Genomic DNA, 16,599 nt, shown 5'->3' on the forward strand with positions numbered 1-16,599 from the left:
TTCCCATACAGAGCGACATTGACAGCACACGCTCTGTCCTTGTCTGTTAGTGTGTCTAATAATGATGAATAGCTCATTGATGTCATTTGAGACTGTGACAAATAGGACATTGATCATCTGGTCTACAACACAGGCACTTGACAGACCAGCGGCTGTGTGACCTAACTGCCTCGTAGTCACTTCTGATAAAGCCGTGTGGTCACGGAGACAATTAAAGCAGACGGACACTCAAAAAGGACAAGAGGACAAGGGGGCGACAACAGTTATCTGGCTGTCATCACTGAAGATGAAGAGCAAGAGACAAATAGTTGAAAGAAGGTCAAAAAAAGGCGAAATCCTTTCATGACAGCTCATTAGGTACGTTTCCACATTCTGGTTATTTTGATTCTGTGCATGTGCAAAGTTCAACTGGATGCTAAATTAAAATATGTGTGGATAAAAGAAAAGTCCATTAATTTTCCCGCTCTTAATTTGTGCTGTTAATAACAAAAGTCCTGCAGACTACCACAAATCTGTCTGTTCAAGCTGGGGACACACTACACAACTTTCACAGTCTTTACAGATTTTGAAAAGACTTGGAGTACACACTACATGACTGGTTTTAGCAGATTTTTGTATGACGACTGAAAGTCTGGGGAACACTAAACAACTGCTCCTGATGGGGGATCACAGACTACATGATTTGTGAAACGACTAAAGTCAACTGAACGCATCAAACTCTCGCAAGGGCGACAGTTTATAGGGCCAACAAACATACCAGTTGGTGGAGGTAATGCACCAATTTGTTGTTTGCCAACGGTCAATAAAACTTGAAGCAGAAGAAGAGGAGGAGTTAGTAAACAAACGTGTTGTCTGCGCAGCTATCTGCTTGAGAAAAAAATCAAGAAGAAATACGGGTCAATATATTCCTTCTACTTCTGTCGTCTTCTGACACTATTTCCTGTGTCCCCCCCTCTCTTTTTCATTGGCTGTTGGCAACACCTGTTTGCAGTTGGGTCGGTAATCAGATCACACTACCCGAATGTGTCCAGATTCGGTTTAAAAATGTTTGATTGACTGCGACTGAGGTCGGGTCGGGTCTGTTCCCCTCACACACACTAACAGATTTTTGTGCCAATTAACCATGCCAACTGTCCCCAACTAGTGCAGACTGGTGCAGACTTTGTGGGTAATATCTGGCAAAAAATGTTGTTGTGTGTTCTCAGCTTTTCCAAACTAATATCCAACTAATTATTCAAACTAAATAAATCACATTACAGCGATACTTGATCAGCAGACAGAGAGAAGTAAAGTAATGGCAATAGATCAACTGCCTGGTTTCAAGCAGAATATGGGAATAGGAGAGGGTTAGATGGAAGAAAAGGACACAGAGACTGAGGGAGGATGGCAGCTGGACGACTTCTTTGAAGCACTTGAAAAAGACAAGAGGACAGAGGATGAGAGGAGCTCTGCAGACAGTATTCATGGAGGCACATAACGGGAAACCAGGAAATATGATTAAAAATTCAAAGATGTCTAGTTTTTTAGAAAGTTGTTTAAGGACCTTAAAGTGACAACAGTTTACACAGTTGTACTGAACAAAACAATTATGGCTGAAAAAAAGTCCACTTTCTAGGAATCAACAAAAGCTCACAGTTAAAGTGACTCCCACACACTTTTGAAATAAAAATAAGACGAGGAAGGAAGATGATGGTGACAGAGTTGATGTATAAAAGAGGGCACAGAGAGGAGCTGGGAGCTGGGTGGAGAGATGGGACAAGTGATAAATAACAAACCTCTCAAAAGAGAAGAGAAAAATGTCCTTTTCCGTAAGTGTCTTGAAAGCCAAGATAAGAAAGATGCACAGTTTATCTGTATATGCTCAGATGTAGATAAAGAAGACAGGAAGAGGGACGGTGATTTTGTCCTCTTACAGGAGATAGTTAGAGAAATAGAGAGAAGATAGAAAAGAGGACATGAGACTAAAACTCAGAAGGAAGTAATGAGAAACAAGAACAGAGAGAGAGAGAAAAAAGTGTCATTAGAGAAGAGATGAATGATATTTTGAAGTCAGAGACTGTGAGAGATTAACAGATGTTATATAGATAGCCAATTCAAGAAATTAGACTAATTTTGGTACGTGTTAAGATGTAAATGAACCTCAGGCAAATGAAACCCAAATTAGAAATTGAGAATTTAATTGCTGTTTTGTGGTGATAAGACGATCCTGGAGGATTGAACAGTTAGCATATTTTTTCAGCAACATTAGCAGTGTGGTTCTCGGGATGACAATTTCACTCTGACAGTTGGCTGGTAAGACATTGGTCCAAACTAAAGACTAGGGTTTTAAAAATCCTGGAATATTCTAGGTGGAAACTTTGCATGGGAATTACTGGGAATTTCTGTTGAATTTATTGGAATTAAGGGAATGAAATGGAAATATATGGGGTTATTTGCTCAGGTTGCATTTACCATGTCATATGCAGATAGAAGCTTCAATCAACCATCTGTTGTTCTGAAACAAAGAACAGAGAGGCGAGTAACTGAAACAGCTTTCTGTGGCTTCAAAATATGTATCTGCAAACCACAAGCACAGGAAGACTCCACCCTTTAATGTATCAGCTGGTGCATATAACGTTTTAGTTTACCGTTATGAATTGTCAGACAGAAAATGTTTCAAGAGCTAAATAAAAAAAGATGTGTAGATAGATTTACAGACAATATTTTAGGAGAGGTTAGATAAACAATATTGTGCGTGCATGATGAAGAGCAAGCAGCCATCTCTCAGTGTGGGACTAATAGGTTCCATATCCTGGTGTGAAGAGTGATGCCAGTCTCCATCTGTATGACCACCTGCTGCTCTGCTAACGTCACACAGAGGTGTGAACAGCCTGACCTTGGCACCGTGTATTTGTGTGCGTGTGTGTGTGTGTTTATGTGTGGCAAGATGAAAAAGATGCACTACTAAAATTCATGCATTCTCATATTATTGAAGTTATATTTACATATATGTAAACAACACAAAATTCAGATTTTGTCCACTACATTCTTTCTACATTCTTGAAATGTATTAAATTGATGAAAAGTAGCTGCGGTTGGGTGTGTGCACATATGTCAGCAGGTCTGGGTGGGGTTTCCTCCTGAGCACCTCTTAGTCACCACACACTAAAGTGAACTAGCTGACTGTGATGGAAAATGAACTGAATGAATGAGACAGAGAAAGAGAGAGAGAGGGATCCCGGGTTGAATGACTGCAGGTGTGTGGTTTTAATCGTACCAGAGAAGGAAAAGTCTGGCGGAAAGCTCTTTTTACACACAACCAATTACACAAAAATGTAGGAATGGTGTTTATTAACATCCCACAGGAGTTTACAGTGCAGTTTTCTGCCCAATAATGATGTACTGAGAAAGTCACACACACTATCAAAAATATCCTCAACTTACTCCAACACAATTATGATGAAATTGCAAATTAGTTGTGAATCTCTGGATTTACTGAAAAAATAAATCACAGCAATAAAATAAAACCAGAAAAAAAAATCCTTGTTGGAAGGATATAAGTGGAAGACTGTGTACCTCATCATTTACACTGAAGTTGCATGAGGAAGAATCTTTAATATCCAGTGAGTATGAATTAAAGGAATGATAGCAGCAAGTATAATTTAATGTTCATTGGGGCTCCTGACTGTAGACACACCTTTGAAGGAATATTTTGAGATTTTGAGAAATTTGCTTCTCTTTCTGGCAGACACTGCTTTCACACCTGTACAGCCTGTTCATGTTGTGTGTGTGTGTGTGTGTGTGTATGTGTGGGCATTGCTTCCCTGACTCACAGCTCGGCTTCTCCTGCACACCTGCTCTCAATCAGCTCGTCAACCCTCCCAGTCTGCACACCTGCCTCTCATCAAGTCATCAGCCTGCAGTACATCAACCCTGCTTCTTCACTCACTCATTGCCAGTTTGTCATTCTAACTACTGTTGTTGATATGCTCCTGTCCAAATCTAAAGATTGGATTTATCTTGTATTTTACCTTGTTCAAACTTATAAATTGAGATTTTTGTGGTCCAGGATCATCAATCCTCTGTGTTTGCACCTGATTCTTCCAATTCATTCCTGCCAGCCCTCCCTCATTTATCCTTAGCTTCATCACTCATTACCCCTCTCTTGCAGCTCCCCTGGATTTCCATTTTCTTCAGCAATAAAACTCTTTAATTTTCCAAAAACCAACCGGTCTGCTGCCCTGTGTTTGGGTCCACCACCAACCCCATAACAGTTCATACTGAACCAAGAGGAGAAACATGTAGTTATTCAGACTGATGGGTACCTCTGACTTGGCGAGTTTTGGTGATTGTGGGGAAATCCAATTCTTGCCACTGACGGAAGTTTTTTACAGGACTTTAATGCTTCTGCGGTGTTCATTTATGTTCCTTGGTGCCACGAAAAGCTCACAAAGGCATAACTGATCATAAGCATTATTAGCGAATCGACTGCTTGTTATGAATAATGACTGACAGATAAAAATAGGAAAAAGGAGTTTTGTACACTTATTACTGTGGAAACTATATCCCAAAGTCAAGGAAGGATCCTCAAACGGTTGAATTTGAAGGATATTACATCATCGACATTCGCTGAAGGACCGTCCCAATGTCCAGGATCCTCCGGAGGACAGAGTCCTTCTTTTGCCCAAATTCAAGATGCATGTGTGTATCCTCTGTGCGCCCCGCATACCCATAAAGCATTGCGCACGGAGATTTAAAAATGGTGAGCGACGAAACAGCGTCCATCTGGCTAAAATCAAATATCTGCCACGATAAAGTCCTGTGGTTGGGTGGTTTGCTTAGCCTAGTTTAGCTAGGATGCTACTGGCACCTGTAACACTCACAAATAAACACGTTATGTCTTGCTGTACAAAAATGTTTTCAATTTATGTGCTAGAATAGATTATTTACAAACATTTTCATTGAGTGTTTTTCTTGCTGACTAAAAAGTGTATTGGACAAGAGTCGATATGTCATAGGTAAAATACTGTTTTAAGCCCAGTGTATGACTCTATTTATCTTTTTTAAGGCCCAGCAGAATAAGGATTTAGTCTTATTTGGGGTCAGGGTGCAGGGGCTCTGTCCTTCACTGTCCAGATGACCACATGGCAAGCATTTGCTCTGCAAAAGCATATTTGACAAAAAGCTTTGCTTGTTGCTCTTCAGGTCTTGTGAGTGAAGGCAAACTGAGTGGTTGCCTCTGGGGATCAATAAAGTTTCACATTATTACTGTAATGTAATACAAGAAATAAGGCTGGTTGTGAGCCCGCAGGACAAAGATTTGTCTTACCCTGTTATAAATCTTGGCTGCGGGCCAGTGGATTATAATCCTCCTCTCAAGGGACACAAAATTTCAGAGTCATTATTCTAGCGACTCAAAATGGATTTGCAGGATGTATGCTGATCCAAGTGCAACTGTGTGGGGTGTGGAAATGGCTTAAGTGTTCCACAGGAGGCAAATAAGGAGAAGGAAAACACTTCTGAACAAAAAGAGCATTTTGTATTCAAGGTGGCAGTCACAAAGATACTGCAGGCAGTGGAACCGTTAACATAATTACACAATACATTATAGGACACCCACAATCTTGGCAACATGTATATATTCAAATGTGATCTGATGTAGAGTGTATAGACTAAAAACAGGCTCCTCTCAGTGTATACTGTATGTATTGTTTCATCCTTTTTTATCTTTGTAACATTGACACGCCGAACAATGTTAGGCTGAATATGTAAAGTGAATGTTATTATATATAGTATGTATTTTGACGAAACGGACACACTTCTAAAAAAACAAGTGTTTTAGCCATAGAAGTACAGTAAATCTAGGTAAATACATCATAAATCTATGGTAATACAAGAGAGATAAAGTGCGAGCAAGATAAAAGCCGGGAGGAAATGGGATACTTCACACAAAGTCTGCAAAGTATGAGGGAGGAGAAAGTTGGAGACAAAAACATAGCTGTGAATCTGTCCTCCTAAAAAGAGACATAGGAAAAGAGGAAAAGGGAGGCGGAGGAGGAGGAGAAAGTAATTAAGTTGCTGGAAAGAGAAGAGAAGGAGAGAGTGAAAAAGTCCTCTCATCTCTCTGTTCCGCTTTGATGGAGCACGGCAGATCCTGTGAAGCAGAGAATGATTCAAAGAAAAGTGAAAATTATATGGGGAAATGATATTGGTGAGGACCACACACACACACACACACACACACACACACACACACACACACACACACAGTGAAAAAAAGGTGCAAAGAGAGACCAGCAACAGTCATATTTGTAGTGAAGCACATTGGACACACGAGAGTTTAAAATCGGTAAAAAAAACAGATTGGTGCGCTCAATTACATAAACACAAACACACTGTTATACACACACTCCTATTCTCCTAGTCTTTACCACAATAACTGTCATCTGTCCTTGTAAAAAGCTACTTATCTCTCGTACAAACTGGACGGACAGATAGGAAAAGAAAAGACAAATCTGGAGGGAAAACACTGAGCCAGTGCTGTGGGCAGTTTGGGAGGAAAGACAGAGAGAAAGAGAAGAAAAGGAAGTGAGAGATAGAGAGAGAGAGAGAGAGAGAAAGAGAGTAAGGACAGGGAGAGGATTAGGGGAGATATAATGGGCAGTAATCCTTTTCTATTGAGAGATGGATCCAAGAAATGCTGATGGGGTGTCAGTTTGAAAGAGCTATTTGTCCAAGATATGAGTGCTGCTTCTACCTTTAACTCTAAAGTCTCAGGCTAAACACAAAACAGCACTCAGGATGAGCTCTTTTTTTAATTTCATTTGTTATGTGGTTTTAGGCACATTTGTTTTAATTCTAAATTTAATTTCAAACACACATGCACATTTATAATATTTTTATTTGTGCTTAAATATGGATTTACACTCATTTTCAACAACTATAATATCCTCTCATTTATTTTCCTCATAATCAGCCCCCTAGCACATCATGGACATGAAACGACCTGTCCCATTACATTGATTTTGTCAAATTGTAATAATTAGGGCGACTCTGGTAATTATATTTAAATTGTCACATTAATTTGAATGACAGACAATACTGATGTAGCACTTACATTTCAATAATCTTTCCATAAATCTAAGCGAATCCACATGTCATGAATCAATCATGAATACAAATTGTTTATTCTTTTTCTCTGCATCTCCATATCTTCAGAATCCTGCAGCCTTAAAGGGACCAGACTGGTCTCCCCTCAAAAACGTCCATATAAGGCGTCAATATTAGCCTGCCACATTCATGATCCTGTGATACTTGCAAGCTGCTGTGCACGATAAGGAGATACTGGCAGTGGTGGAATGTAACTAAGTACATTTACTCTAGTACTATACTTAAGTACAATTTTGAGGTACTTTACTTGAGTATTTCCATTTTATATAATCAAGAATTGTACTTTTTACTCCACTACATTTAGCTGACAGCTTTAGTTACTTTCCAGGTCAAGAAAAAATCAAACCACGTAAAAGTATATTAAGTAGTTAAAATGAGCCCTGCCTTTTCAAAATTAAAACACTTACATTTATTTACATAAATGCATCGATAATAATAATCCAATAATATATTTAGAATGTACAAAACAATCTGAGTGGGTCCATTCTGCATAAAGAGTACTTTTACTTTTGATACTTTAAGTACATTTTGATGCTGATACTTTTGTATTTTTATTTAAGTAAGTTTTGAATGCAGGACTTTTACTTGTAGTGGAGTCATTTCACGGTGTGGTATTGGTACTTTCACTTAAGTAAGGGATCTGAATACTTTTCACACCACTGACTACTGGCCTTCTGATACAGTTGGTGGGTGTAGTTCGGTAGAAAGAAAATAGTTCCTACGTGAAACTGCTCACAAAAATGTCTGTGGGTTATCTTGAGTAATGATTCCTGGAAAGAGTTGCTGTTAAGTTTTTCAAATGTATTTTTGGGCACTTTGAGCACCACAAGTGAAGTGCAGTAAAGCTTCATTATATTCAAAGGAGGCAGAGGTCACTACAAAACAATCTAGACTGATACATAGCACTATAGGTAAGAGGAAAAAAAAATATTTTTTTCCAGAGGCATTGCTAATAGAGCTAACACTGTTAATATAGCTCTTATTCACTGAGGTGAACGGTGCTAACAACAGCGTCAGTGCTACTTCTCTAATGCTTTTGAACATTCTTCAGCTCTTTTATCAGACCTGAGACAGCCACTTTCTTTTATAGTTGGAGGGGATGTAGCTCAGTGGTAGAGCGCATGCTTTGCATGTATGAGGTCCTGGGTTCAATCCCCAGCATCTCCATATTTGTTTGTAATGGAAAGCTTCTTTGGCATTTATTTGCTAAGTAAAACATCAATTTGCGTTTAATAAAACAAAAAGTGGTATTGTGAGCTCCTGGGTTCACTATATTCCCATCTTTATAGCAAGGCTGTGAACCTCCCAGAGGGGGCCACTGTCTGAGGAGCCTGGCTGTGTTTGTATTGGCGTGTATGAGAAAATAATGTTTACCTCAAAGCTCAGAGCTAAAGTAGAGAAGCAATAATGGAGGTTATTGATGTGAGACGGATGGGTGTATGGATGGAGAACAGATCAATGACAGGATAATACACTACCTCCACAGGCAATCTCAAAAAAACCTTCCGTGGTGTTTGAATAGAATAACGGCTGTCACTTGAAACCTGGATTTGGGGATTAAATATACGTGTATGGAATGACTGCGTTGTCACTTTGAGATGCATTTGCAAACTCTCTGTTTGGATGAAATAAAAGCTTTGACAAAGCTGAGAACTGGTAGGAAACACACTAAAACTGTTTGAATGAATATTTGTCAAAATATGATGATGAGGAAAGAGATTTAGGCAGCTGTTTGTAGGGGATTTACAGGGAGTTTTTAGAAGCTTGCATCACATGGATTTTCATAATACTGCACCTTATTATAAGACAAGAGACAAAGGGCTGGAAAACACAAATACACAAGCACACAGATTTGATTATTATGTAGAAAAGCAATGGAAATCATCACATATAGACATTAGCAAACAAAATTTATGCAAAGTCACATTTACTGAAAATAACTTGTTTTTTAAGTGGATCAGGTCTGTAAAGGCACAAACCAATGCATTCAGAACACCGCCCCCATGATGAAGGCTGTCTTACACTGTCGTAGTTTGCCCATTCTAAAAGAAATGGCATAATTTGCGTTTAAGAGTTTAAAATGAACATGTTGACTTCCAAAGGTAAGGGATGTAGCTCAGTGTTGTAGCGCAGCCTTTGCATGTATAAGGTCCTGGGTTCAATCCCCAGCATCTCCACTTCTTGTACGGCTAAAACAACACTTGGCTCACCGTGATTCAAACTAGTCATGATAAGGGGATCCAGTAGAGGAGGCAAAACTAAAAGATCAACTTTGATGTGCAACACTCGCCCTCCAGCAAACTGTAAACAGCAGTGACGATGAGGGGGTACAGTGCAGATGAGTTCAAAAGTGAATTTAAATGACTCTTTTCATTCTGAGCTCAATCGTCTTTGAGAATAATGTCTAGGACTATGATGGGGATGAAGCTCAGTGGTACAGCGCATGCTTTACATGTATGAGGTTCTGCGTTCTATCCCCAGCATCTCCACTACTTGCGTACAACATTTGCATCCTTGACACTGGTGACAGGGATAATTCAGGAAGCCAAATTAAGAGGGCATCATGTTTGCCCTATAGCAAACTGTCTTGATAGTGCTGATGGGAAAAGAGCCGCAAAGTCGAAAACTCAAGAAGCAACTCTAGCTTACCTGTGTCAGTCCATATTTACTTAACATTCTCTGTCAGAATAAAAGCTGTTCCACAAGAAATATGTCTTTTGTGAACTTACTGTCCTGTTTGTGACTGAGCTGAGCTCAGACATCAATATTTGCCACTTATAACTGGTAAGCAATAGTGGACAATGCTCAAACACTTACAAAGTGACTGAAAAGGGATGAAACTCAGTGGTAGAGTGCATGGATTCAACCCCCAGCATCTCCAGCTTTATACCAGTGATCAATGGGTGCTGGAGTTGCACCAAGAAACTAATGGGAAAAAGAGGAAAAAGCATTTAAGAAGAAAACCGTAAGCTTGAAAGAAGATAAACACAATACACAATTTAATATTTTAGATTTGATAGGATGGAAATGCATTCAAAATCTCATTTTAATTTGAGTAAGTCTCTGTAGAGAACAGGAGTAACATCAGCAGAAAATGAACCTTCATGAATCGTCGCCATAGACAGTTACCAGTATCATTATTAATACACCAAATGATGACATTTTCTGTGGAGGAATGGTGTCACTTTCCATTAGGAGATCAAAAGCATTGGACATGAAGCATTGGTGTTTTTTCAAGCCTACAGCAGCTCATCATCATATCTAGATACTGCAAATATGAATCAATGAAACTGCAAATGGGTTGTCAGGTATGTAAAGTTTTCAAAGAGTGTCTCAGTGGAAATGTCAGTGAAATCATTCATATTCAAACTCCTACTGTGATTCATTGACATTCACACAGTTTATAGCTGTGCTGTTTTCAACAGGGCTACATTCATTCAGAACAATCTGTTTCTGCTTCACAGCTATGTGTGCACAGCTGTGAACATCTGAAATACTGTAAAGAAGTCACTGTGTCACATATGTTGTGTTAACTGTACATGCAGGCACCATATAAGTAAAATAATTTCTTATACTGCACTCCAACTGTACGATACAGTTGCTGAATATATAAGGACAACAAACAACAGCAATATCAGCTAATGTTGACACACTTTCTCAGACTTTCTCTGTAGTTGATTGAAACACAGAGGTGTTGGTAAATATGTCATATACATAGGGGATGTAGCTGAGAGGTAAAATGCATGGTTTGCTTGAAGAGGTCCTGGAATGCATCTCTAGCTTTTTTATTTTTTAGAATAAACATCCTCATAAGTAGATCTTTCATGAGAAAAAAGCTTAAAGTTGTTGTGACACACTTTAGTTTGAAACATAGGGGCTCTAGCTCTAGTGGTAGAGCACATGCTTCGCATGTATGAGCTCCTGGGTTCAATCCCCAGCATTTCTACTTAGTTTATAACCAAGCAATGTCTGTTCTGGCTAAGATTAATAGCAGGCAAGATGTAAGGATTAAATCCAGAAACAATATGTGCACTGCAAGGTTATTATAGTTAACGAGAAATGACGAAAACTGGAATTGAAAAAATATTTTCGTCAACTGAAATAAAAATAAAAACGAGAGTTTTTTTAAAAAAAACAACCCATAACTAACTGAAATTGTATTGTGTGGTTACAAAACTAACTAAAATTATAGTGAAAATGTCCTTCGTTTTCGTCCTTGTCAACTTTTTTCATACATCATCCAGTGTTTCTATTTCTCTGCTGCTGAGTTGGCGTATTCCTGTTTTGTGGGCTTCCAGGAGAAGCCGTAATGGCACCATATTGGCTGTAAAGACCAACTTCTCAGTTTTCAGAAAACATTGGAATTTTCCCCATAGCGCAAACCGTTTAGTTATTATGGTAAAAGTGTCGCTGGGGCAACACTTTAAACTTTGGATGTTGTGCTTTCACCGTGCAAGTGAAAGTCTTCAATTCAACCATGATATTACAAATCACTTTTTTTTGCTGCGCAGAATACATGTAGGGGAAACACTGCATAATCCTTTTTGGTTGATATGAAATGTATTTATTTATTTAGCTCCAACTAAATAGCTGCTGGTTAGTGAACATGCAGGAACATGGTTAATATGTTTACTGAGACTGGGATGTCTACGCTCGATCCAAAAAACCCCCCCAAAAAAACTGAACTGTAAGAGTTAATAACCTTATTGGAGCTAAGATGGATAAACCAAAGGAAATAAAGGCAAAAATATTATCATCTCTTTGAATCTTGCACACAACACATAAAAAAAACTAACACTAAAAATTATAAAAACTAAACTAAAACTAGCAAACTCACTCTAAAAACTAATTAAAACTAACAAAATTTGAAAACAAAAATTCACAACGAAATTAAAACTAAAACTAATGAAAAATCCCAAACTATTATAACCTGTTGTATATGACAATACAGGCAAATGCAGAAAATGTCACTGTAACTGAATGTCTATGCTAAGTGAGATCTTTACATAAACAAAACTTTACCCGTACATTTTTAAGGGGTCTGCTCCTTTGAAAAGACACAACCACTAAGACGTGTTGGTTTTTCAAAAGCATCGTAATCTGAAGTCAAATGATTACCATCTATCAAAGTGTTCAGGATCTGGGAAACAGAATTAGTCATCATATTTCACTGACAAAAACAACAACAAAAGAACAAAAACAGGGGAAAGTGGATTGATAGTATCAGACTTTGAGGAACCTCACAACCTGAAAAAAGAAAGATGACGAAGATGATGACACAGCTCGGGGGACAAAGGCCCAGGTGTTAATGAGAGACAGTCAGACAGAAGTAATCTATCACCGTCGCTGCTCCAGACGGTGCTTGTACGCATGTGTGTGTGTGTCTGTGTGTGTATGGCTGTCTGTCACAGTGGGTGTCCTCCAGTACTGAAAATGACTTTGCAAAAAATAACACGTCTTTCTCCCAAAACACACCACATGATTTTGTCTTGAGAGTAAATACACACTTTGTCTGGTGTGTGTTGGAACATGTTGTGCCAAATCGAGCTGATGTCGAGAAGAATGTAATGTGATGCTAAAAAATGCAAAATCATACCAGAACTCCCACTGATGTGCAGAATAAATTAATATGAAGCAGTTGTCTCAGGTTCATTTCTCATTGTCACTTTAAGCGTACACAAAACTACATGGAATAATTACTAGATAGAAGTTTTAGTGTCACTTTTATTCCTGTGTCCTTTTAGCCACTTTGGAACTTTTCAGATGTGATTGGTTGGACTTGTTTTGGTGTAACTTCCTGGCATTTTGGGGACAGACTCTGCAGGAGCAAAGTAACAGCACAGATGGGGCAATATTTCACTAACTGTTAAGAATGCAAAAATGCAGTCTGGCTACCCGAAAGATGTCTGGGTTAGTGCCAGCGCACTACAGTCAGCCGCAGGTGATGTCACCCTATCTCCTTGGCCTCAATCAGGCAATGGACCAGAGGGCGTCTGTCGACTCTTATCAACACCTGTCTATCACTGTTCTTATCTAATCAGTCTAATCCTCTCTTTATTTTGGTATTTCTTTTATCAGCATTTCTTTTTATTTCTGTCTTTCTCCTTCTCTCTCTGCTCCATCATAAAGCTTTTCTGTGTGAACAGACGGGCGTTGCTCCCTCCTGCCCCTCCTTCTTCTGTCTCTTCTCCTTCACCTCTACTTCCGTCTCTTGTCATTGAGGTCTGACCATTTTAGAAGATGACGTCTGTAGCTGTGAAGTCACTACATTTAATTAACTGCATCAACAGAACACACTGAAAAGTCAACCGAGACAAAATTTAATGTGCCATCCTAAAAAAAAACACCGCCTCTAGGACAATCACTAACAACCTTGTTTTGATCGATTATCCTAGCATCTCCTTTTGGCCAGTAAGTTATTTTTTAAATACATAATTTCATCTACTTTTACCAAAGTCTGACCACAAATTAATCATGGGGAATGATAAAAGAAAGACTCTTGTGCACTTTTTAGTATGGAGGAGCCACATCCCTGGGGAATGCCCAATGAAAAAAAGCTAGCACTTATAAGAAGCTGCAACAGTCTGCAACAGTTATTATCTGTCTGGCTTTTATGACACAGTGTCTAGCATGTGGGAAAACATAGTTACAACTACTAGTTTTTACAGAAAGAGAAGACAGTAGGAAAGTAGGAGTAGGAAATAGTACTCGCGTGAAATACAAGAGCTGCAAAGATTCATCAATTAGATGTCAACTATCAACTAAAATGCCAACTGTTTTGATAACTGATTAATTTAATTGAAAAAGTAAACATTCTCAAAGCAGTTCATCTGCAAAAGAATGCTGCACAACTTACAGATTTAATTTGTTTGATTTGTAGCTAAGAAAAAACAATGCAATTACATATTTCTCCTCTGAAACTAAACAACAGAATGAATAGTTGGTTTTGCAGTCCATCCCTTAAGAATCATTGCACCCAGTGTGGGACAACTTGTTGAATCTGTTTCAGTCTACAACTTGTTTAGATGTGAGAAGGAAAACCAAAACCACTGGTGCCGTAATCATCCCTGTCTCTGTCTCACTCTGCTCTGTGACCCATTTCTCTATCTTCTCCCTGGTGCTCAACTGTACAATTACAGAACAGGCCGGGGATTCAAGGATACACTGGTTGCGTTTCAACAAAAACAGGATGCTTATCAAGGCGTTGGCCCTCAGACACTCTCACACACACGGTTGTACTTTTATACTTGTGAGGACCCTTGTTGACTTATAGCATTTCCTCGCCCCCAACCTTCACCTTCAACCTCCATAACTGCATGCTGCAGAGTGCAAGCACACACACACACTGCAGACCTCACACTTGTCAGGCTGCCAGTCATTATCACAGTATCATTGTATAAGAGTTATGTAAGTTATGGCTTTAACTCACTTTGGTTAAAAAAAAAAGAAAAATAGATACTCCACCCACTTACTATAATATACTGCACTCTGTGGACTGACACACACACATGCACGCACGTGCACACACACACACACACACACACACACACACACACACACACACACACACACACACACACACACACACACACACACACACACACACACACACACACACACACACAGCTAAAATAAATAGTCTGGTGTCAAGTGAGACATATTTGGTACAATCACTCTCTCTCTCTCTCTCTCTCTCTCTCTCTCTCAGATCATACACATCCAGCATCATACACACACGGAGACTATTAAGATTCCACAGCGCACCCAGATTCCAGAGTATTCCCAGAATAAACATTGCTTCCTACATTTTTGAGAATTAGATATGGCATATTAGTATCATATGTCACATCTCTTATCAAAACCAAAATTAATAAGTTGTTTACAAATTGAGAGAATGAACTGAACGATTGGTCAGTCAGCCAATGAGAACGCTTGTTAGATCCCATGGCTGATTAGCTAAGTTCTTCTACAATACCCCTCAGGGTCATGCAAATCATAATAAAGCAAATGGAAATAATTTTTGAGCACCTGTTTTAAATGTTGTCAGCACAATAAATTGCTGTTACCAGTTGTTATCAACCTCATACATATTGATCAGGAGGTACCTGCTCCACCTATTGTGTGAAAAGCACACTATCAGCACATTAAATGGCTGGTTGCAGTTTTGTTACATTTACCATTTAGTTTCATTAGGTTTATATGCCAAAACTGTTTAGCTTTACAAATGAAAAAGTATGACTCAGAAACTGGCCAAATGGCATGGTTAGGTTTAATTAAAAAAAATCATGGTTTGGCTAAAATACCTTATGTTACGCACATCGAGACACTTGCATGATATAAAAATTACTTATAAAGTTAGCTTTTATTTCCCACTCTAAATCTCTCTTAATCTCATACAAATACATTGAAATCCTGGTCTCCTGGTTGGTCTTATATTTAAGCTTTCACTCCATATAGGAAACAATTATTAGCCACTTAACGTGGCCACCTTACAATACACATTAATATAGCAGCCCATCTAATGTGCTGATAACGACCTTCTCAACATACTAGAAGGTGGAGCGACCCCTACTTACCATAGCTTCTAACCCCTGCCTTTGAGGCTGATGACACCCAATAAAATGTGTGACAACGTTTGAACCGGGTGTTTCTAAGCATCTCTTTTTTAACACAGTGACAGCCCTGTCAAACTTTCATTAGGGTATTAGGCAGCAGTGCCTAAACTACTTTCAAACGACTATTTAATGACCTTTGCGAGCATCCAGTAAGTCTGAGTAGAATTCACACAGGCTAGACAGTTAAACTTCTTATCTTTGATTTAAGCCAGCTTCATTTTCGGCCAGATGAACTAGGAGGTCAGTGGAGTTCTTGGCTGCAGCGCTGACCCCATTTCCTTTTCTGTGTTCTCACAGAACTTCGTCCAAAATGTTTGCGGTTTCACTGTGAGTAATGTCATAGAATGAAAAAACCCTAAACTACATTCAGAAAAGTGGTTTTCATACAAAATGAGACTGTGTGGTCCCATATTCAAGAAGGCCTGGTTGTTTTGTTGTAAAACAACAACTTCCATATGTTTTACTGTAAATACATTACTAAAAAAAGAAAAATAAGTAATCTAATGTATAAAGCTGTTACATTACACATTTGAGTTTTGAACATTTTTTAGATAACTGATGGTGACAGAAACCACACGAAGATGCATATTAAAACTGACACTTGTGTTACACAGTGGGTACAAAAACATCCATCATTTTTGTGACTCAGAAGAGATGATATGTGCTCTGAGCCACCTACATATTTGTTCCACCAATTACAATGTGTGTAAAGATGTTATGGTAGCAGCAATAATATTTTCTCCACTGTGGAAAGATCCATTTCTAATACAGCAGCTTTATGTGGGACATTTGTGGCCTAGGATCACCACTGGTGTTGACATAATGAAGAGAGTGT

At 38.8% G+C, this 16,599-nt stretch overlaps 1 protein-coding gene and 1 non-coding gene across 2 annotated transcripts in view; one reads left to right on the plus strand and one right to left on the minus strand.

Moving 5' to 3' along the window:
• m1ap (meiosis 1 associated protein) overlaps nt 1-16,599 on the minus strand; it is a 40,411-nt gene that overhangs the window by 14,952 nt on the left and 8,860 nt on the right. The gene's annotated exons all lie outside the window — the stretch shown is intronic.
• trnaa-ugc (transfer RNA alanine (anticodon UGC)) lies at nt 8,245-8,316 on the plus strand. Its single transcript has one exon. It is a non-coding gene; the product is annotated as a tRNA-Ala (tRNA).

The sequence above is a fragment of the Centropristis striata genome, chromosome 17, assembly GCF_030273125.1.
Source record: "Centropristis striata isolate RG_2023a ecotype Rhode Island chromosome 17, C.striata_1.0, whole genome shotgun sequence".
NCBI lineage: Eukaryota > Metazoa > Chordata > Actinopteri > Perciformes > Serranidae > Centropristis > Centropristis striata.